Source organism: Lathamus discolor, chromosome Z (assembly GCF_037157495.1).
Source record: "Lathamus discolor isolate bLatDis1 chromosome Z, bLatDis1.hap1, whole genome shotgun sequence".
Lineage (NCBI taxonomy): Eukaryota > Metazoa > Chordata > Aves > Psittaciformes > Psittacidae > Lathamus > Lathamus discolor.
In genome coordinates, this window is record NC_088909.1 from 8,660,470 (window position 1) to 8,685,268 (window position 24,799).

A 24,799-nucleotide genomic window follows, 5' to 3' on the forward strand; every position below is an offset into this window, starting at 1 on the left:
TAAATCTATATTCAGTATATCAATCCCTCAACTCCATATGAATGTGCAAACCTGCCTTTTTTCCAACTCAGCCAGTCAAAAGTCTGCCATAGCCTAAGTCCTGCCTCTTCCCAACTGTCAGTAGTAATAGGCCTCCATGAAATTTCAGGAGATGGATATGTAGGCCCCCAGCTCACAATCTCCTAGTCAAAACAGCTGTTTTCATGTGCTGGCTTTAACACTGAGTTATGAAGACAAACTACCTTTCTTTGTTTATACTAATCAGCCACTTTTTTGACCATAATCCCTGTAATTATTAGAAACACATGTTTATATTTAAATAGTTGGGGAAAAAAAATGGCCCTGTAGTCTGACTATACACAATGTATGGTGCTTCAGGTGTTAACTGCTGGTTTTCTTTCTGGATCTGTGCAGCTTCTTAAATGGGTTAACACAGACCAGATGAAAACTAAACTAGCAAATCAGCTTGCACTTCATACATGCTATGTTATATTTAGGGAAGTAACTAAGCAGAAATACTGTCTTTGTATTTGTCATACATTATCTTACTGCAGGAACACTTAAACATTTTATTTTCCAGTTCACATTCAGCGTCAAGTGAGTCACTGAGTCACTGCATTTCTACTCTTCCTACTATTTCATATTTTTAGACTTTCTGCATTATAAATACAGAAAACATTTTCCATTTCTACAAAAAGTCATTGTTTATGGCAGCACAAAGGCTTTATCAATAAACAAATATCACTTGCTATGCCCAATGCTGTGTGTCCAGGACTGGCTATGAAGCTGTATGATCTCCTACAGCCTGAGAGAGTTAAGAAAAAATAATCCAAGGTGTCTTGGAAAAATACTGGGAGAATATGCTGGTATTTTTGTCATTGGGAAAACACTAAGCATCCCTGGGCACCTCTCTCAGATTGTAAAAGCTTAAAGATTGCATACAACACATAGCCAAAAGTCTGGAAGCAGGAAATATAACACTGACAATGTAAAAGTTTCAGAGGTATGTTGTAACACATTTTATGACAGCTCTTGGTGTCACCTCAGTATCAAGATTCTGTATTGTAAGTATATCTTCTGCAATGCAAATCTGTCTAAAGCATGGACGAATATGAGTATTTTGGAAGTAATCTGCCTTGAGGTGGAGTTATTAAGAGATAGAGAATAAATGAGAGTTACCTCAGGATTTGGTCAAAAGTGACTTGGAATGAAGACAGCTATAGGAGATATTGGAGATTTCTGCCTTGGAGCCACCTGCCCTGATGGTCTCCTTCACTTCTAGCTCCTGACCACTTCAGCCGCTGCTTATATACTCATCTCCATAGCAGAGAAGTACAGAAAAGACCTGCCAAGCAGCTGCATAACTGCTTATAGCTTTGATGCAGTGAGTGAAATGCTTATGTGACAGACTTGCTAGAGATCTTTCTTTTGTCAGCTCTGTGTTTATATTTATATATTTGATCAGAAAACAAAGACAGGGAATGCTGTAAATGTGAATATAAGTTTGGTCATACAATCTCAAAGCTCCCGATATTTCTATTTTACCTCTTACTTTAGCATTAACAGCTTCGGGCATTGGACTGCCTTGATTTTTTAGTGGGGGAAAGAAGGAGGGCAGGGGAAAGAAGGTTGCTTCTTGTATACAGCTTTGCTCTTTAAACTATTACAGTTAAGCTTTGAAAAGCACCTTCCTTTCAGGTCAATAAAATGGCTGCAGGACAAGTTCCCATCTGTGCTTAACTTGTACTTGCTGGCTGGAGACAATTTTCTACTAGGCCTGTTTAAAAAGAAAGCAGTGTAGCATGATAACTCTCTGCTAGCATGTGTCTAAAGATTAGTAACTATGATATCACAGAAGTTTCAGACACACTGATGTAATATATCTCATAGTCTAATTTTGGCTTCAGACAAGAAGCAAATCCTTAATGGTAAAAGTCAGGATGCACAAGCTGCACTGCAATAATTTTCTAAATAAATCCCAAAACATTCCAAAGAATGCAGCTCTGAGGTGCCCTAGAAGAGACAAAAAAGAGGAGTTTCTCATGAAACTGATCATACTTTCTTCTCCCCTTTCCTGCTTCACTCCCACATACATCAAGGACTGATGACTTGTGTTCTTTAAGTCGTCCTTTCTCTTTCTGAAGGAATAGCAAATATTTCATTAAAAGATTGTGAAAATCCTTACTTTACTATTCTGATGCCAGTTCTTACTGTACTAAGAGACACTATTCCAGAAGAAAGACCCCTTGTGCACTTGACAAGAACCTGAGGAGGTGTTTTAATCTATAGACAAAGCCTCAGCTTTCAAGAGTCAACCCCAAATCTTAGTCCTGAGATTTAAGCAATGTAGCTGAGGAAAAAAAGTAAGCTTCCTTACTCAGTCCATCAGCAGACAAGTCTAGAGATACTATTGCAAATTTCCCAGTACTACCTTCATTCCGTCATGCTTTTCCAGCAGATACTCTGCTTTTGTGAAAAACATGCAGTAGTAATTTCACCAAATCTCTGCTTGTGAAGTAAGACTGTCACCAAGTCATGTGAAAATTTTCAGATAAAAAATTGGTTTCAATCTGATATTGAAAAATGCTTCCTCTCACCTCTTTCCCTTTTCGTCCCCTATTGCACATTACCACAAATGAATGAGCCGAATGAATGTATGATCTTTGCTTCATAGGCAGATCCTTTCCTTTCTCTCTAGAATGGAACTGCAGCCATTGCAGTAGCAGTACTGTTGTAGAAGTGGTTCTGCCCCTCTGAGAATGGGAAGAACATCTTTACTAACTGGTGTTACAGTGAAACCAGAAAAGGGAGAGAATCTGGGGTGACAACACAGCATAGCAGGCCTAAAAGACACAGAAATTTGTTCACATGAGAATGCCACGGTATGCAAAACACACAGCAACATAAGAATCAAAGCAGAACAAGAGATGACAAGGAGAGGTTGATGGGACATTTTGGAAGGCTGAAGACAAGTTGCCTGAAACACTGACCTATTCGATATATAGGTCAGCCTGCCATATGTAATAAGCTGTTGCAGTATGTTGTAAAACTGCTGCAAGAAACTACTGCTATAGCTTTGTCTCTTTCCTATTAGGAGTAAAGGTCAGGCACAAGCTCCCTCTGTTGCTTTTGGCTGTTCTGAGCTAAGGTCATGGAAAGAACCTATTACAGAATAAAAGTGAATTGCTTCAGGCTCGTAAGTTGCATTGCTAGCATTGCTAGTGGGGAGGCATATTGCTAATAAAATGGTCTGGTAGTAAATCTTTTAATTTCTTGGCTGCTCCTAACCTCATTTTCAGATGGAATTTGATGTTTTAAGAACTTTAAAATTCAGCTGTGATCATGAAATGAATTTAGTTGTTTGAAAAGCAGCTGTTTGAAACAGCTTTGTTCTTTCTTTGGCCTCAATGGAGCTTGAAATCAGCTGCTGATAGAGAGATACAAGTGTACCACCCTCCTTTTTCCTTTTGTTTTTTTTTTTTTTTTTTTTTTTGCTTTAAAATAAATGACAATGAAATATCATTTCCCATTTGCATGCTGTTTCATCAGTCTTGCTAGGGCTTCCTACAGAAGGACCAGCTATAGGTGTGTTAACTAATGTGGGAGCCAGGGAGCCTGGGTTCTACGTGTGCTCTCTTTGTCGAGTGGTTTAGGAAACCACTCCATTCTCCTGCACTTCTGTGCCTGGTTGTGTTTTAGACCATCATCTCCTTCGGGAAGAGACTGAGTTGATTTACAGTTTTGCCCGTTTTAGGTACATCTGTGTAAAAATGAGTGGGTCTAACATCAGGTACTGTTATTATAGGGTATAAATATAACAACAGAATAAAAAACTAATCCTTACATTTTGGTTCCCAAACACTATGTTATGCTAATTGGGGGGTGCAGCTTAGACCGTAAACCACACATTAAGATCATGACTTCTAGGTGCATTCAGACTTCAACTTGTCTTTTTTTTCCATTACCCCTTAGAGACTTCCTGTTTTACTTGTGCCATATTCTGCCTCATCCTGGATGGGCAAGATACGAGTTTTTTGCTACACAAGTGTTCTGCAAGATCACCATTACCACTGCTCTGCTTCAGCCTCAAGCTGGTCATTGACCTGCTGGATTAAGAACCTGAAAGTATAGTCCTTAGCTGTATGTGCTGTGTCTTTACAATGGCTGAAATGATGCATTATTACTGCAACCATAATGTTACTTTCATATATTCATGGATGTGCATTTTTTTGTTTTTGCCAAAGATTGCCATGAAAAGTGCTTACATTTCATCAAGGTGATTATTTTGAATATGAAAGAGTTTAGGGAAGGTGTAAATGTTTTAATGAGCTGTACATAATAGAACCTTCTACATCAAAAAATGATTCTGAAAAGCAGACTATATTAAGAAAAAAAAAAAAAAGCAGACACACAAAACCAATCTATTATATTTTCTTCATGGCACAGTTTAAGTTACTTGCTACCAATTTGAACATAAAAACATAATCATGTGACTAAAGATCACTTATGCACTTCAGTGTAGGCATCCCACAGCTAACCTATTTTCCCAAAGTGACATAAAAAATTAGTAAAAGGAAATCAAGCCGTTTCATGATACCATGCAGAGGAAGTATTTCTGACATGTTTAACAAAATTAATTACAATGAGACTTCAAAAATCTTCTGCTTAAAAAATTATTCTTAGGTTTTGAAAGTATATTGTTTTTCATGCTAGCATTGAGTATTTCCTGTTTTGTTGTTTCCAAAATCATTAATATCAGTATCAACAGTGGGGGGGCAGGAAGTGGAAGAATCTAATCTAAGTCATTCCATACCTATGTCTAGTACTCCATTAAGTGCCAGAGATAATACTTTAAATATAATCAAAAGAAGGTAGTTATTAATCCTGGAAAATAGAAAATTGGGTCATTTTTTACTTTTGTTAAAAACAGAATATGATTAAAAAAACTTGTAGATTTCTCTGAGAAATTGTTACATTTTTCAGAAAAGTATGAATAGATAAAGAAAAAAGGAACAGAAAAAAAGATTAAAAAAACCCAAGAATTAAAAAAATATTTAAACTCTAAGTTCTGAAACCAATGGAAAGCTTTTTCAATTCCAACTTTGTCTTAGGCTTTGGTTTGGATGAAAGTACATTCAAGTCCTTAGAGTACCTGACTTTGATTCAGAGTTCTAAGGTTCTATTTCCAGCTACTAATCTTCTACTCATTTTCAAATACAATTTTTCCATTTTCCTTCCTGCTTCACCAATAAGGCAAACTCAGGCAACTCACAAAGCATCTTAGAACGCAAAAATGTGAGCAGTGAGCTATGGTACTTGTGGTATCAGGATGCAGTTACACACTGCAATACACTGCCATTATTTATTTGTTGGACAGACCTATAGATACACGACTGCTGCAGCAATCAAGTGACTCAGTTACTTTAACAAGTAATATACAAGTCACCTGTTTCGTGTGATAGCAAATGCTAAATGATAAGGCATGATAGATTTAGAATTTCAGCCTCAGATAATTATAGACTCTGCAGTCAGTTTCTAGGAAGCTGTTGATGGGTGTGCGCAATCCCTCAACTGTTCAGAACCGAGACTCTATGCTTTGTAATGACTGTTTTGGCTGATGGCATTCAAATTTTACTTTATAACACGTTATTATTCAAATAAAGGCTAAATATTTTAGCAACTCCTTCTTTGCATTTTAAAGACTTTTTTCCATTATTATAGATGTACCTTAGCTTTTGGGGATATAAAATGTAAGTACACAAACTCTGTTTACCTACCACATATCTGTGATTAAAGCTTCCAAGCAGCTAGTAAAGTACAAATACTACTACAAATAATACATAGCATCTCTTTTGATTCAAAGTGCTGCTCAAAAATATGACTGAAGTACTCACTAAGTTATAGACTCTTATTTTCTTCTCAGGTGATAAGCTCTTAACTGTACTTCAAGAAAATGTGAGGAATTTAAGACCTCTGAAAACAGTAATTTTGCAAATCAGATGTAGAGTTAGCTTAATATAGTGAGTCCTTCTCACATTTCTCTGCTTGCACTCTTTCAATGAAACATCATAGGAGACAAGATCAACACTATGTCCAATCCTGTAGTTCTACTGCACTCCCTTCTGGTTCTTCATTTAAAATTTTAGATCCTTTGAACTTTACCCAGCTTCTTTTTTCATGTCTTGTTCCTCTTCCTTAGACAAGATGTTTTCGGTTTCTATACCCCTATGTTCTTCCGAAAGGCTGCTAATTTTCCTTTCACAACAGTTGAAACTTCATAGTATCCCGTGAGACCCACAGTGGACTTCAGAAAGAGGACAAACCCAAAATAATCATAGATTATATATAATATAGATATATCTTCCCAGCCTGCAAATATCAGCAGTTAGTGGGCTTCCTATAAAGCCTCATTCAGAGCCTGTGTAGCCCTGATGGACTTCTCTATGAAATTGTGTAACACAGATGGATAAGGCCAAAGTAGTTGATGTCATCTACCTGGACTTGTGCAAAGTGTTTGACACTGTCCCACACAACATCCTTGTCTCTAAACTGGAGAGACATCAATTTGATGGATGGACCACTCAGTGGATAAAGAACTGGCTGCATGGCCACACACAGAGTTGTGGTCAATGGCTCAATGTCCAGCTGGAGACCAGTAACAAGTGGTGTCCCGGTGTTGGGACCGGTCTTGCTCAACATCTTTGTTGGTGACATGGACAGTGGGATTGAATGCACCCTCAGCAAGTTTGCCAATGACACCAAGCTGTGTGGTTTGGTTGATACGCTGGAGGGAAGGGATGCCATCCAGAGGGACTTTGACATGCCTGAGAGGTGGCCAATGCCAAGTTCAACCATGCCAAGTGCAAGGTCTTACACTTGGCTCAGGGCAATCCCAGGTACAGCTGCAAGTTGAGTGGAGAAGAAATTCAGAAAAGCCCTGCGAAGAAGGACTTGTGGGTGTTGGTCAGTGAGAAACAGAACATGAGATGATCTTAAAATCCTTTCCAACTCAAACCGTTCTATGATTCTATGATTCTGTACTCTCTGCCTCCACAGCAACCTGTGGCAATGAGTTCTACAAGGTCAATATTGTTGAGCAAATGTGCAGCTGATAAACACAGATTTATTCTCATTTATTGCAATTCCTATGTTTGTCATAGTTTAGGAATCTGTCCTTAAATGCTTATGGAATATGCACATTAGTCTGACTTTATAATCTAAGACATGCAAATTGATTTTTATACCAACATAAAACCCATTAAGTCAATGGAGTTTCACATGGACGTATGGTCTGCCCACAGATTGAATTACAGGTTGAAGGCTATAATTGTAGCAAACAGCACATAATTACTGGAATGACACTCTCTTTGTTACTTTTGAACACTGAGAATATTTCCTGTACTAAAAAGGTTATTCACAAAGATAATACAGTTCCTTTACAAAAAAATAAAACCAAAAGCTGTAAGAAAGCCATAGCCTATTTTTAATACTTTCATTTATCATGAAGTGATAGAGAAGTCAAAACTCCAGATTAGTAAAATAAGGTAAAAATGTGTATGAAACTTCAGTAGTGTCTTCAGTAGTTGCACAGTGAAATAGTACTCATCAAAAGCTATTCTGACAGCTTTTTCATATTAAGTTACAGTAAAGTATAATTATTTGTTTATATTTGGAAGTTCTAAGAATTCTGTTTACATATTTCATTTGACTGTATCACAAAAGAATAATTTATTGCAACTACCTAACAAAAAGCTCCCAAAACCTGACTGTTTCAATTCCTCACTCATTTCCTTCAGAACCTCTTTTTCTTATTGCTGTAAGATTTCATCTCTCCAGCCCTCTGCTGTAAACTTCTAGACTCTAACAAACCTCAGCCTCAGAAATGTCAAACACAATGAAAAACAGAAATTGCCATAAAGTAAGCTGAGCCTCACTCACTCTGGCTCCTGGGTCACTGGCTGAGCTCAACATGCAAGATTACCACTACCAGACACACTGCTGTTGATTTTCTCTGCTGTGTTAGTAGAGTGAAGTTCATAGAGAAAAAAAGCATCCACCCAGTGCTCCCCTTCTTTTTCTCCTGCTTCTTTAACCAAAACATAACATAGCAGCTGTAAATACATATATATCTAGCTACATTTTGAAAAATGTCCATTATTCTTAACCTCCACCATAAAACACACTTGCTAAAGTCTTCTGTGAAAAACAAGAGTTTTACAGAATGTGCCAGTATGTTAGAAAATGTCTGCATGATTGATCCAGGAATGTATTCCTTTTTTAATTTAGGGATTACATTGATTATAAGCCAGGGAAGGAGAGAGTGTCTTTAGGACTTGCTATGTTACACCACAAATACACAATTTGATACACACTGTAATATTTGCTTTGATGGTAAAGGAAAATTCTAAGAACTCTGAAAAGAAAGATCTGGTCTGCTAAGCCAGCTTTAGCAGTCAGGTGCACAGAGTATTCCTTGCAGTCCCACCATAGCCTGCCTAGGGCAGGCAGCAGATAAGGGAAGGAAAATATTTTTATCCTTTCAGACAAAGGTTTTTCTAGAAGAGAGGAAGCAGGGTCTACCTTTTGGTAACTGCATAACAAGAATTCAAAAGCAGCTTTTTCGTATTTCCTCAATGCTCTTTCAAGATCTGTGTGGCCTCATTGTCTGTCCCAGCACTGACAGACACATTGCCACAGGAGATAAAGATACGGAGGAACCTGTTGTGCTACAGAAATCAAACTGAGATCTAGACAAGCAGAACAAGGTGATTGTACCAGCCACTCTGATGTTACATTGAACTATTGTCTAGTAGACCTAAAAGGAGTTTGATTTTTATTCCACACTAGATAGTGTGATATTTTTTGTTTGCTTGCTCTGGTAAACCTAAGGTAAGTTCAAGTGCTTATTTAGAGAAAAGTTGCTTTAAAATACACAATCTAGTTCAGCTCTGTCTTCCAACAAATCTTAACTGCTGAATAAGCAGATGTTTTGGGGGTGAGACATTGCTTCAGTGAAGATAAGAAGAACTAAAATGACTTAAGACCCCAGCTGGGAAGCTAGCTGCATCCATGGAGGTATCATCGAATTACAGGAAGACAAACAGTGACTAGCTGTCAGAAGTATATGGATTCCTACCAGCTCCTCATGACTGCATGCATGCATTTGCACACTTTCTGACACAAGTTTAGCTTGGTCAGAACAATGCTTAACATGATTCCAGTGTTCACAGTCATACGTTATAGGCAAATGCATCCTGCTGTACAAGAAGCAGCTCTCTAACTCACAGTGACTGGCACAGGAACAATTAATTCTGACATGCAAGGTTTTCTCACAGTGTGTGGGCTCTTTTAAATTATTGATTGTGATTTGGAGAATACAGAACCATGAATAGGAGTGCAGCTGTTTCAGTTGCCTTCTTTACAGTTAAAAAAAGACAAACAAATTATATGCCTTAAGTGACAGTCTATAGAGATTAAAGGTAATTTACCTTCTTCAAATCTAAGGTTTTAAAATATATTAAACAACAACAACTTTGATATCATTCTCTGAAATCAAAGAACAATGAAAGTACCTGGAACCCTGCTGATAAGGAATACTGATTTCCCAGAACAAAAATTAAAAACTATAATTTGAAGCAGACTGTGTTTTTAATAATGCTCATGTGTGAATTTAATTATCATAATCCAACTTCAGCAGTTCTGCAGGCCAGCTGAGGGCCTCAGTGGGGTATGCAATCAGAAACACACCAGCATCATAGCAGGCACGATAGTGTAATGCAAACATATACCTAGCTGATACGACTTCTGTTATTAAAAACATTACAATATAAAACAATCATTGAGAGTTTACTTTTAATTTACTTTTTAATCAGCTTTATTTTAATCAGAAAATTATACCTATCAAAACTCACTAAACGACACCTATGACAAAAAAAAAAAAAAAAAAAAAAAAAGACCTTAGCATTACATTGATAGTTTTTATGTATGTTTAGAGTTAGTTTATGGCAATGAGAAACTTGCAAGCAAAAAAATTTATTTTTAAAAATCTCAATGTATTATTTTCAGAAATATTATTTAGTAACCTGTTTATAGCATGAAAATTACTCTGTTGAAATCAAAACATCATCATCAAGAAATGTATGACTCTATTAACCTGCATTTCATTCTTCTTTTTAAAGGCTGCCAAAAAGATGGACTAACGGCATTTGCAGTCTTTAACTCTAATTGCCTTTTAGGGCCAATGCCTCTGTATTCTTCACCTAATCTCTGTAAGACTAAAGATAAACTGGCTGGCTTTCATAAAATATCTTCATGAGCAGAGAGGGGATGGGAAAAATGACCAGTTTAAAGCAGTGAGCTGAATCAAAGCCTCATGTTTCCCAGGAAGAGTCTGAGAAGCTCCTGGTGCCACTTTGTTACTCCTGGTGCTGATCACAGTGGAGCTTACTGGAAAGTATGAAAGGATTTAGTATTATTCTGATACTCAATTTAAAATGAAATGCTTTGTGTAGATTTTCATGGAAATGTGATTAGTGATACGTAGAATTGTTTAACCAACATCCAGCTCTGCAATGAAACAAAACCCCCAAAATAATGCTATGTTTTCTTTTGCAAACCAAGTTCTTTCCCAAGATGGCTAAACGTAGCAAAGAATGATCCCCTGAATACAAGATGTTCATAAGTCTGCATATATTGTTGCTATCTACCTAAACTATTAGGCTGGTAACTGCCTTTCACATTAACATTGCATTGGTTTTGATAGATATACTTCTGGGACTGAGCTTTTAATTAACACTGTGACCATTTCCCAGAATTGCTTCAGGAGGAGTCATTCTGGTAGAGAACCTGAAGGATGTAGAGCAACTCACCTATGCAACTGAGAAGGAGAACTACCTACAAATGGCAAATACCAGGCTGCAAACAAGGCCATAGTCACCAGATATAATATCAATAACAGCTACTACTTAAGACACTGCATGTTAGTTAGGAAGCTGGTGTTAGATAAAGCTATGCAACTGATCACTTCTAACCATGTGACAAAAACCTAATATGTCAAGGGAAGTATACTGCAATGCAAATTATTTTTCACCATCTGTTTATTGCATAAATATTTTTACTTCCTCCATTAGTTGCCATCTGCAGGTTGATACCAGTCAGTTTATAAAACTTTATGTCAAAAAGCAAACAGTTCAGTAGAGCCAATTCGTCATCACTAACTTCTTTGCAATATTCATACAAAATGAATGAGGTGTTCTGTTACAAACACACAATCCTATCAGTTCCTAAATAGAATCAATTAATTGTAAATGGAATTAAAATCTCTTGCTCAGTAATTCACCTGTCTGTATTATAAAAATCAGACATGATATTAAGCACAGGTTAGTTCCACACCAGGTTTCTACTATACCTAGTGGGAAGAAATTAGTAATGTTATTTACTTATTTACTGACTCCAAATAATGACTCCAACAAACTGAAGAAAAAGTGTTATACCACAGAGCTTTTTTTAGCCATTACCATGACAAAAAACTCCCAACAAAACAACACAAAACACAAAACACTGAGTTACACGTAAGTGCATGTATTTTAGAAGGCTGATTCAGAAACTGCCTTTAAAAATGCAAATTAGCTGTACTTATTTCTTATTCTCTTAGTGTATTTATTCCCTGAGCTCTTAGCTAATTTACGGTTTTTATTTCACTGATACTACTTAAAGGCATGCTTATTTATGCCTGAAATATTTTACAATTAAAATGATTAAGTTTTAATATTTTTATCATATTCACGATTTCACTGAACCCAACATTTTATGTTATTTGGTAGGAAATACTGAAAAAATGGTTTTTTTTAGAACAGAAAATTCTAGCCTAGTATTTTTTTCATGTGGATACAACATTTTTGTTCTATGAGCTTTAAGAATGAGATTTATATAAATGGTTCATAGCAAAGATCAGGAATCTATAAGTCTAAAGAACATGACTGTAGCAGCATTACAGCAGAAACAAACAAATCATTAAAAGAAGCATGACACATATCAAAGAGACATATAAACCCAGATAATGTTGCCTCCCTATTTCAGTGCAGAACTACTAGCGAAATAGATGCTGGCTTGCTAATTGTTCCTTTCAGTGAGGTGAATTTTTTGTAGAAGCTTAACCCTCACTAATGCACACATAACCCAGACATGAATTTGAGTACTCTCAGCACGCAGTCTTGTTATGAAGGGGACATGCAGTTTCTCCCTATTTTAACTGAAGCTTTGCCATAATCATAACATGGCATTCTGACTAGGTCAGATTAGCATATTTTGTGAATGCTGAAGGACTACATGCCAGTTCATGCTATCTATTCTGGAAACAAGAACTGGCAGCCTGCTAATCAGAGAGCAGGTAACAGTTAATTTGGTAACAATTAAAAGACATTCAGATGCAGAACCAGTTTTTGCAGCATTCAGGTAAAGAGTCTCAATGATCAGAATATGTAAAAGCTTATAATGCCTCCTTGTATGTCATACACACAAATTAGATTACTGATTCTGGTTCATAAATATTTAGGAAATCCTGTCCTTCTTGCTGGTGCACATCTATTTATTCGGTGATGTCTCTGAGGCACACATACAGCAACAACACTGTGATCTTTTAAAAAATACCATCTACCTTCCTGTTTCCCCATGTCGTTTCCCAAGGACCTTTTCCCTTCTTTGTTCCCACTGCTTTTCTTGCAGAGCTGAAAATGGGAGAATATTGCCTTCAAATTCAATCCTCGCTACAAACAGACAGTGCACACACAAATTGGCAAGTGTATAACAGTACTCTAACACAAAGTTGTGACATATGGAAATTCACCATTGCAACAACTAGCTCTGGATATATAATCTGCAGAGTATTTCTGTGTGTATATATGCATTTTATATTTTTGTTAAAAATTACATACGTAGGCTTTTTTAAGAATCACTAACAAATCCAAATAAAGAATTGATCCATATTGATACGTAATGCAAATATGTAAATCTTATTTATACTTTGGGCAAAGAATTAAGAGTTTGCAGTTACGCATTAAATAACATTGAGGATCTTTAAAACTAACTGCATAGAAAAAATAATGAAAACAAATCTATAGTTAAACTATTTAAAAGGTTGTACTGGTGGCATATTCACCAGAACACTCTCTGGAGCAGTTGTGCCCATTTTACAAGCCAAAATCCACATGAAGACAGTAAGCAGATTTATATTTTGTAAAGGTAGAAAGGGGTCAGACTGGTTCAGTAGTTCTTAGAATACATTGTCTGCCATTTGCCACTGCCAGATCTAACTCTACAAAACAGAATGAGAAAGGTGAGGATGACTGGTTTATGCTGCTATCTGTGCATTTTACATGGGAGAGATAAGGCTTTAAAAGAAGTATGCACGTAAAGCATACATACAGAATACAAAATAATGAAGTACAACTAACGAAAGTGAACAAACACTAAAATAAGTGAATCTCCACATCTCAGGGAGTCTCATTAGCCAGACAGTTGAATGTTGGAAAGTTCTTCTCACATTCTCTGTAGGTCATGAATTGAAAGGTGATTGGATAATGAGGGAAGATGCAAAACAGAGTTAAAAGAAATAAGGAAAATTTGACTTCAGAGGAACTGAGAAATTGCCACTTTTTTCATTATACTTCAAAATGTCTATTTAATGTACAGCAGCAATTAGTTTTGTTCATAATGAAGAAATACATCTTATCTGAAATCTGGATCAAAAAATCACTTAACCACATCTGTGAGTTCAAGGCTAAGTAAGCCTCACGATTTCATTGGGACTTTTTAACAAAGAAAACTTTACTAAGCCTGTGAAGAGATTCTTTAGCTCTTTTTCCACCTAGTCTTCTTTTTCTTTCATGTATTGCTGGACTACTTACTGCAATGAATTCACCAGTATTCAACATCTCCTTGGAGCAGGGGCTGTTCAGCCTGGAGAAGGCTGCATGGAAATCTCACAGCAGTCTTCCACTGTCTGAAGGGGGACTACAAGGGTGCCAGAGAGGGACACTTCACCAGGGATTGTAGTGATAAGACAAGGGGTAATGGGTTCAAACTTAGGGGAAGTTTAGGTTAGACATAAAGAAGTTCTTTACTCTGAGGGTGGTGAGGTACTGGAATCGGTTGCCCAAGGAAGCTGTGAATGCTCCATCCCTGACGGTGTTCAAGGCCAGGTTAGACAGAGCCTTGGGTGACCTGGTTTAGTGTGAGGTGTCCCTACCCATGGCAAGGGTGTTGGAACTAGACGACCTTAGGGTCCTTTCCAACCAAACTATTCTATGATTCTATGACAAGATACATCCATGAAAACATGTTTTATTTTCTATGAATGATTTCAGAAAAAAAAAAATAATCATAATGTATAACACTATTATATAAAAAAGAAAAAAGGTCTGATATACACAGCCACAGATGAACAGGATGTTTCTTCAGGTAAATTACTTCTGGTCTGTTATGTGATTACTAAGTGGCCAAACACAGTCTTGCTATTTTCTTCAAAATGCGTACGCAAGGGTCCAGCCACTACTGACATTCTGATCAACAAGAAAGTTCATAAATAGAACAAGATCAGAAGAAAAACAGTTTGTGGCTTAAAAACAAAAAAAAAATAGTACCTAGATGCAAACTTTCACACACACGCGCACACACACACACACACATGCACACACTTGGAAATGTTAACTTGTTCCTCATTAAGCTCTTCAAATCCTTTTTTTTGCATGACCAACTTATTCTAAAAAACACTGATTAGTTATGGTTTTTCACAATATTATAGAGGTAGAGTTCTCTTTGCAGTTTCCTCTGTGAGTTCATTTATTAAGGAAACCAATTGTTAACAGCTTGTATTTTAGCATTACAAAATTCCTAAATTTCAACTTGCCTTACTAGAACTTTCTGACTGCAAGTAATAGCATAACTCACAAATAAACAATTCTCCTGGTGAGTTGTTCATTGGGGTGGTGGAGCCTTTTAACTGATTTCTATTTGTTATTGAAGCTATTTCGTTATGCTAAACTTAGTTCTGAGAGAATCATATTGAGGAGGAATAGAGGACTGTGATAATGTTATTCTTCTGGCCTTGAAAGACTGTTTAAGTCTTTTCTACAACAACGATACTGGCCAAATTGAATTGGATAGTGTGTAGGGGGATTACCACGTGGTATCCACACATCAACCCATTAATCACACTGTAACCTTTCAAGCTGTTCAGCACCCTCTCCTCACACATTATTACCAGATTTTTCAGATGAGAGAAGGGTAAGGAACCAGATGGAAACTGGTGGCTTCTGTTTTTTCACAAAATGATTTTACCTCCTCAACAGTTTTTAAGCTTTCAAAGATGGCAATCGTACATCTCCAGAATTGTGTATACAGAAAGCTCTTGGAAGGTTCAGTTTATTAGACCTAGATCCATTGAACATTAAGCTCTTTACCTTGAGAGTTAAATTGAGAACCTCATATGGGGCAGCCTCTACAGTTGTGGTCTCTGTTTGGCATAAAGAGACTTTGACAGTTTGCTGTTCTATAAAACATTGCTATTATGATGAGTGGGGGAGCTGCTTTGAGCTGATCAGTGGGAAGTGGAAACCCACGTCAGCCAAAGCGACACCTTTCCCGAAATTGGTATATCAGACTGCCTATCTCTGCAGTTACATTTTGTTAAAACCTGAGGAATAAACTCAGGAAAACCAAACCCCAGAACTCCATTAAATAAAAAGCTCTGAAAATGCCACCATTCCTCCCTCCTCAGAGGCTGCTCCTGTCACCACTAGCCACAGCAGGCATCCTGCTTGTCAACTGCATCCAAGGAGGCAGCCACACTCTTCCCACCACTTCAGAACAGGACAAGCCAGAACCACCTAATCTTCCCTCAGCCTCACCCACCTCAGCAAACCATGAGAACACAAACATTCAACCAAAGCCATTCATCTAAACAATCCAGCGAGTCTCACCTTGCTCAACGTCTCTTCCTACTCTGAAGGCAATGCCTCACTCTGTCTTTAGGGAGAAATGTGCAAATATCTTGCCTACAAGAAATCCGAGAGGGATTTTTTACAAGGACCTGAAGGGATGGGACAAGGAGGAATGGCTTTAAACTGACAGAGGGTAGATTTAAATTAGACATTAGGAAGAAGTTCACCCCTGTGAGGGTGCTGAGGAGCTGGCATAGGCTGCCCAGAAAAGCTGTGGCTGCCCCATCCCTGGCAGTGTTCAAAGCCAGCCTGGACGGGGCTTGGAGCATCCTGCTCAGTGGAAGGTGTCCCTGTTCATGTCAGGGATTTGGAACCTGATGAGCTTTAAGATCGCTTCAACCCAAACCAGTCTGGGATTCTATGATTCTACGAAAGAAAAGCAGAAATCTGCTGGTGTGAGGCATTTCCTTAAAGTAACAGCGACAGTTTCCACTCGCTCACAAAATGACGTCTCCCTCATGCACGCACCCACTTCCGTCCCTTCCCTGAGGCGGCCTATAGTGCCATTACCCACAGGTGTTGTCTGTCGAAGCTGTGTCATGCAGTATTAACAGCATCAGAAAGTGGAAATACTAACGAGAGAGACGTGTAGAGGGTTAGAGAATAATATCTGTACAATTTTTTGCAATTAACCTAATAGGAACTAAGCCATCTGAAGGTCCTTTCCAACCCTAACTATTTTATGATTCTATGAGTCTGTAAATGAGCAGCCAGAGTATTTTTTGAAGTGTCTGCCCTACTAGGGTGTAGGGGCTGGGCCCATCTTTCTTCCTCACCACGTTAGTTTAGGAAGAATTATTTAGATTTATTGAGGAAAGTAGAAAAATGCATCCTAACTAGGCTCCTGTCCTCAGTGATGGCCATTGTAGATTTGAGCAAACTCCATAATATAACACTGCCTACAACATTATCTGTTAATTGGGGGCTTATGATCTTTCCAGTCTATGTTCAGACATGGTTTAATGGTAAATGCTGTTTTACTCAGTCCTACCCAGACTTGCTCCATGTTAAGGTGCAACTTTAAATTTAAAATGAAGCTGTAGGAATTTTGGATTTCATTGCTCTTTAGGACCAGGAGAGCAAGTTTTCGAGACCATGATTTTGGACTCATGGGACATTCAGGTGCTTGTGTCACATTTACAAGTCTGCATCTTTCTTTCTTTGACTCTAAGCCTTTGACTAAGGCACTATGGTACAAAAAGAGATTCATAATTCCCTTGGTTATATTGTTTATTTTGATCATAACGTCTCCTTAGAGAGACCAGGGAGTTAAAGGAGAACAATTTTCCTTGTGGAAGAGTAATGTGAATTGTGAAACAAAACAAGCAGACAGCTTTTTAATTTAAGCATAACTAATACTGAAGTGCTAAATAGGGTTTGATTAGTAAGAAACAGATTCAACCAATTATGAGACATGGAGTAAATGTTCTTTCACTGATTCCCTCAAACAACTCCACCTGGTGATTAATTGTAATAGCATTTTACACATAGGTAGATTTAAGCACTTGCGTAGTCTTATGAAAAATGGCGGTCTGAATCATGCAGAGGTCAAATTACTGTTCAGACTTATGATTCCCTATGTATTTGTTCAACTCCTGTGTATTGCTCCACGGCATCTAATGACAAGGGCCTGAATTTATATATTAACAGCAAAAGCAAAGATTTTGAACAGGAACCTTTAGGAAACAGCATTTGTAGAGCTGCTGTGGACAGTCCCTTTTCATTTAAATAGATGGGTCAGTGACCTCCATCATCCTCATATCTGTGCTCAGTGTTCCACTGTGCAGCACAATCCCCTGATTGAGAAGAGCTATTACAAAACTCAGCCAGCTGAAAAATCTGACCTGCTGAACACTCTTACGTACTTTATAATCAAATAAATGATCACATATATTCTCTGCTGACAGTTTATGGATGTGATTGCAGAATTGCTGAATATTGTTAGGGCACCTAGAGTTCTGTAACAAATTGTTTCTTCAGTTTCTTACTTACATCTTTAACAACTTTACGTTAATATTTTTCAGAGCTGTAATCAACAGTACTCTAAATTTCTCCCATGATGTCACAGAGTTCACTTGATAAGACTGTTTTCAGCATTTGTAGTATGTATGCTGCATTTGGGAATTTTGTGTGGTTTCGCTTCTACGTTGTCACAGAGGAGTTCAGAGTTCATCTTTCAATTCATGCAGTGTTTCTCAAATATGTATTAATCTAAAATTAGGTACTATTAATATATATTTTTAATTCTAACTTAAATCTTGATTGCCTTTCTATTAATTTGTTTGGTAGCAATATTTCAAAAAGCACCTTATTCTTAGAACCATTAATTTATTTCAAATTGCTCCATCCCTTTTGAGTTAGACAAACTATAGACTGAAACAGATTTCCTGTTATCCTGTTTGTGCTCTTACCCTCACAGTGTTACAGCAGACAAACCACAATGCAGATGAAATGGCAATGTTATTATATATCGTATATACTTATATATATATTATATGCACTTAACCAAAATGTGCTAGAACTGTGAATGAGGCTGAGCTATGACTTGCAGCTTAATTAACCTTTACCTTTGATGCAACTATGAAAAGCATAAAGACTTGCTTTCATAGATAGTGATTTGGCTTCTGCAGAGCAAAATAAGAGGTATATTGAAAGCCCTATTCTTTTCTTGTTGCACATTATGATTTACCACTGGAAGGAGCTAGAGTAATGATGTTGAATTACTGAAGAAACCAGCATCGGGCCAGCAAAATGGTTAAATAATCTGTAAGAAAAGGAAAAAAGGAATCAGAATCTTACCTGAGAGAAAGCAGTCAGTTATTTTCTGAGATGCAGAGAGCTGTGGTTCTGATTTAGAAATGCTAACGTGTGAAAAATGGGTCGTGTGAAAAACAAGTATGATAATTTTTATATGGAAATTATTTTCTTGTGTTAAAAAAATAAATTATGTGGGTGGAAACAGGGGAAGTTAGCAGAAAGAAAAAGCCACTCAGATAAAACAGATTGTCTGTCTCACTTGGTAAGGCTACAAGGTCATACACTGGGACTGTTACCTAAGTAAGAAAGTGACTCAGGTTATTAAGCAGATTTTTTATTTTGTTTGTTTAGAACTCATAATTTTCATAGGGGCTATGAAAACTAGTTGATCAGTAACTTGACTGGTATAGAAAGTGGTTTTTTTTTCTTTCTTCAGTTCCTTTTTTGTGTTTTGGGGTGGGGTTTTTTAGGCTTTGTGTAATGTGACTGAAATTTCATCCCTTTTCAACATTATTTGCCTTGACATTTTCACCAGCTTTTCTGACAAAGATGTGGTTTTATTTGTTCTGACAAAACTTTCTTAAGTTCAGGCATTTTCCAAAAAGCAAGACCTGAACTAGTGGGTGCCACAGCTCAAGTTTAGCACCAATGCTCAGCAAGGTTCTGCAGAAAACAGAGCTAACCTGCAATTGTGGGTTGTAGACAGAGCCATGAGTGGAATAGATGGTGTTTATAGGATAGAATTTAGATTTGTTCCAGAGACTTTTAAAATTGCTATCAGAACTTGTTAACTATATAGTTAATAATTAATCTTGTGTATGTGTGAGATAATGTATGCATGCTATTTGACATTAAAGTCTCAATCATGTAAGCCTTTTCTCATCAGAACTTGGTAGCTGACATTTTCTTCTTCTGTCAACTACTAATAGCATACCTAAGCTGCCATTTTTCTTCTCATGTTCCTCCACCACAGCAGGTTTGGGGTTTTGTTGTGTTGTTTTTTATGTTTGTTTTTTGTTTCCCCCTCACCCCCCAAAATTGGTATTACTATAATGTGACTAGCAGCTATGGTTAGAAGATCCATGTAAAGTCAAGAGTCAAGAAGAGCCATGATCAGCACATGTTTAATGAGCAATTTCGTATTTGTTTGTACCTGTCATTAGGATAGAACAGTTCCTGCCTATCATCTTTGTTCTTGCCTTACAGCATCTTTAGGTAAAAGATTGATGAAGAATCAATCATGCAAACTGATTACCATACTGTGTGGTCTCATTCAAGAACTAGTGATGAGCTGCATATCTTTATCGTATCCTGATGTTCCTTATTGTTGTTGCTATAAAAGTTGTTTCACAGTGAATGAGAAGTGGGTAATGGGAGGCGTTTATGCTTTGGTGAGGCTAACAGTTATTAAAAGATGAGAAAATCCTAGGTGATACCATATGATTTAATGAAAACATTTTCTTTTTCTCAAGAATGGTGCAGGGGGTCTAACCCACAAAATGTGGTGTCAAATCACCTCTTGATTTGCAAGTCTGAAGCAAATCCTCTATACGGAAGCTGCTAGTAGTTCTTTGTTTCCTGTTCCATATGGCTGCTTGCAACAGTCTCTTTTTTGCCTTATAGTCTATATAGCAACTTGTGTCCCTACAGTGAAACCCGCTATTTTCCAGTTCTGATTTCACTTACTTGCACACTATACGAAACGACCTCACAAGGACAGCAGGAAGGCAGGCCTGTTGCATTTAAAAGCTCTGTTCCCACATCAGCCTGAAACATCTGACACCAGGGTCTTCTGATTCACTCCCATTCTCTGTATCTTGACAGTTGCTCAAGTACAGCATTTTGTTGAAGTTGCTCTTTTAAATTAAAGTACGTGAGATCTGTGGCTACTATCCTGTCTTTTAAGAGCAAATTCTTGCAAGGGTCGGGATTACAGTGCTATAGTGTTGGCTGTCGAGTAATGACTCAAAGAGAAAAACCCCCACAAGTCTTTTGGTGTTTAATTTATTTATTTGTTTTGGGCTGAAGCCTTTTCTAGCTCTGTAATTTTATTAGGATAGCTAAAAACAGTGATCTGGAAAAGCTGTAATCAGCTTATTTCAGACTGTTTTCAGCATGGTAAAGTAGTTAAACAGGTATGTATGTTTCTATAAGCCTCTCTTCTGGTACTCCTCAGAAACATTTGTCCTTACTTCCACTGAACATTAAACTGAAAGCTTTCAGTTGCAATAGTACAATAAAAAGCATCTGGAAGCTGTTGATTTAAAAGGATAAGCAGTTGAGATTATGGGATTCATCAAGAGATATGTCAAAACATACTGACAACAATGTTGACCTGATCCCCTCACCGCAATTTATTCTTTTCCCAGGTGGAGTATGTATGTGAAAGCCCTGCTAGTGCTTCTGTAACCATGTCCTGCATGCTGCATCATGTATATAGTATCTATATAAAGTATATATAAATACAAAATCCTGTGTATATTTTGCCTGGGACAATGAGCTTCCTCCAGGACTGATTGCTCTTTGTCTGAAGTTAAAAAAAAAAAAAATAAAAAATTAGCTAGCCCCAAGTACCAGTTTTTAAATATTTGGGGAAAAAAAAAAAATCTAATCAGCTTAAAAGTATTTACAAAATTCAGGCTCTGCTTATAAGAAGTTACTGCTGAGGATGGCAATTATTAAAAGAGTCCTTTTGTATAAGTGTATACTTACACATAAGTGTAAATATAAATTTTAAGGATGGGGCTGCATAAGTTGACACTCCTGAGTAAGTGTAAGTTCATGCAGCTCCATCCTTAAAATTTCTGCAATCGCATTTATTAACAAATAAGAATGCACTAGAATTTTATTTATGTAATCATTGTTTGATGCAGAAGACTAATTCACTGCCCCATTTTTAGTCATTCATAGAAAGCACACCATGTAATAGAATCATAGAATAGTTAGGGTTGGAAAGGACCTTAAGATCAAGTTCCAACCCCCCTGCCATGAGCAGGGACACCTCAGACTAAACCACGTTGCCCAAGGCTCTGTCCAACCTGGCCTTGAACACTGCCAGAGATGGAGCATTCATAGCTTCCCTGGGCAACCCATTCCAGTGCCTCACCACCCTTACAGTAAAGAACTTCTTCCTTAAATTCAATCTAAACTTCCCCTTTTCAAGTTTTGAAAAAGGGGAAGTTACCCTTTGTCCTGTCACTACAGTCCCTGATGAAGACTCCATCCCCAGCATCCCTATAGGCCCCCTTCAGATACTGGAAGGCTGCTATGAGGTCTCCATGCAGCCATCTCTTCTCCAGGCTGAACAGCCCCAACTTTCTCAGCCTATTTTCAAACGGGAGGTGCTCCAGTCCCCTGATAGCCTTGTGTCCCTTCTCTGGATTTGTTCCAACAGTTCAATGTTCTTTTTATGTTGAGGACAACAGAACTGTACACAATACTCCCAAGTGAGGTCTCAAGAGAGCAGAGTAGATGACTGCGGAATTTCAATTAATAATAAAGCTCAATTCTGAGTATAAGGATAGGTATTTAATGCTATTACTGTAAGTGTGCATTCCATACCTGGACATTGCCTCCTGATGCTGTTTCACAACCCATGCTGATTATTTTATCAGAAACGTATGTATCCATTTGTTGAATACCAAATTTCCTTCAGTCACAAAACTACCGATAAAGAGGTATGATTAACAGAAATTTAGACTCCATCTGAAAAATTAATCTGCAGAGAAAAAGTTTGTTTGGTAGGAATAATGGAAATCTGAAAAAGAAGGGGGAAAATGACATGTTTAAAGAAAATATGTTATCCACCAAGAGAAGGTGCTATACAATTGACTGTACAATTAGCAAGAAGGTTAAGAACAAGATAACACACTACTTCAAAAATTCCTAAGGCAAAGTGAACCATTTAATTTTCAGGTGCATGTGGGAAAAAAAAAAAACGAATAATGAATTTTATGGAATACTTCTCCTTCATTACTGAAAATATTAGTGCTGACTACAAATAATCACATCCTTTTTCCATAGCAGTTTTGTGATGAACTTAATATATTGTTGATCCCATTAGTACAAAGATTAACATCCAACATGTCTGACATCCAACATCCAACATGTTTTACGGCTTACAATTTTTTTTTTTTTTTGAAACTTGAGATGACATACAAATATTTTAGGAGATTATTCATTTCAGTATAAATTCTTTATATCAACATTCCAGTGCTGAGGAGAAAGGTTCTTTCCCAAACGAATGAAGTAAAAAGCATTAGCTAAATCTTATTTTCACAAATGCTGAAGTTTAATAGCACAGCTCATTAGTTTTGTGACTCACCTTTCATGATATTCTTGAAAGCTCTATTGACTTTTAAGTAACATATTATCAGGTTAAGACTGCTCCTTGCTACATAGCTACAACATGATTTGAAGTTCACATGAAGGTTTCTCAAGTAAGACATTCTTCATATATTATGAGAAGCATGAGGAGACGAGTGGGACACTAGTGAGTGACATGTTTCTTACAAGTAGCTAACCCACCTACTACTTGAATCAGAACTCAAAGCAGCCTTCCAGTATCTGAAGGGATTCTTCACCAGGGATTGAAGTGATAGGAAAAGGGGTAACGGGTTAAAAACTACACAGGGGAAGTGTAGATTGGATATAAGGAGGAAGTTCTTTACTGTAAGGGTGGTGAGGCACTGGAATCGGTTGCCCAGGGAATCTGTGAACGCTCCATCCCTGGCAGTGTTCAAGCCCAGGCTGGACAGATCCTTGGGTGACATGGTTTAGTGTGAGGTGTCCCTGCCCACGGCAGGGGGGTTGGAACTTGATGATCTTAAGGTCCTTTCCAACCCTAACTGTTCTATGATTCTATGAGTCTACGATGCTATGATTCTAATTAAGAGGAAGATCTCTACGCTGATGTCATCAGTGATTGAATTAATTCCATGATGCTAGTGACAGTGGAAATTTTGCTATGTACTTCAGCAGGTTTGAGACTTTTTAATTAAAAAAAAAAACTGCTAGAGGAATATCTTACAGTGTAAGTAGCAAGAATTATCAAGTAAATTTTTTATTCATCTAGAAATAAAATTAATATGAATCAGCATATAAAATACCTGATTAATGCCTAATATAAGGTGCTTTTTATAAGACTAAGTCTAAAGATACGTGAATTCAGCAACCAGTTGCAAACAAGGTAAACATAGTGCGCTAGAAATGTAAGGGGTTCGGATCCAAGTACTATTCACAGAACCTTTGGGAATGGAGAAGTATTTGTGATTAATTCCTCACTGTAGAGTTTTTAAATGATGGAAAGCTTATTAATTCTGTTATAACTGGCCTCTATACTATAAGAAGGTATTTGAAAGTCTGCAGTAATGTGAACTACTGTCAGAAAATAAGCATGCATGTTGCATCAATGAAGTTTCATAAAGCCCCAGGATCCTATTCATCTTATTTTATTGAAGACACTTGATTATTTCTATTGGATTAGTAGGTTCATAAGCTGCAGTTCATGCTGAACAATAAGCGAGGAATGCTGTAGTTTAAATGTAACTGAAATTCATTTTTGGACCCCTTTGGATACAACACATTGATTAGTACTATTTTTTTATCACAAGTCTTATTGCTTGAGAAACTCTTCTTTTATGAAAACAATCATTCTTGTCTTTAGTATGTCTAAAAATTATTTTGTCCATGTACTTTAGTGACCTATTTCTATGATTTTATTGAAAATTGAAATGCACCATGATCCATCAGGTACTCAGTCTTGGTTCTGTATACATGGAGGTCAGTGGTAAGACCTCCACACAACATTAAGAATTAGATTCATAGTTTTGTTTCCACTCAAACAAGTGTTTCAAAATTAAATAAAGTTACCTCTTTAAGCGGTATGGAAAATATAATTTTAGTTTGCTGGAAAAAAATGAGACCTTCCTAGAATAGTTTATTACAACTAATATTTACCTTCTTGAACAAAGAATGACAGTTATTATTCCTTTCACTGTGTTTTCTGCATTCAGCCTCCATTCCTTTCTCTGTGTTCCAACTTA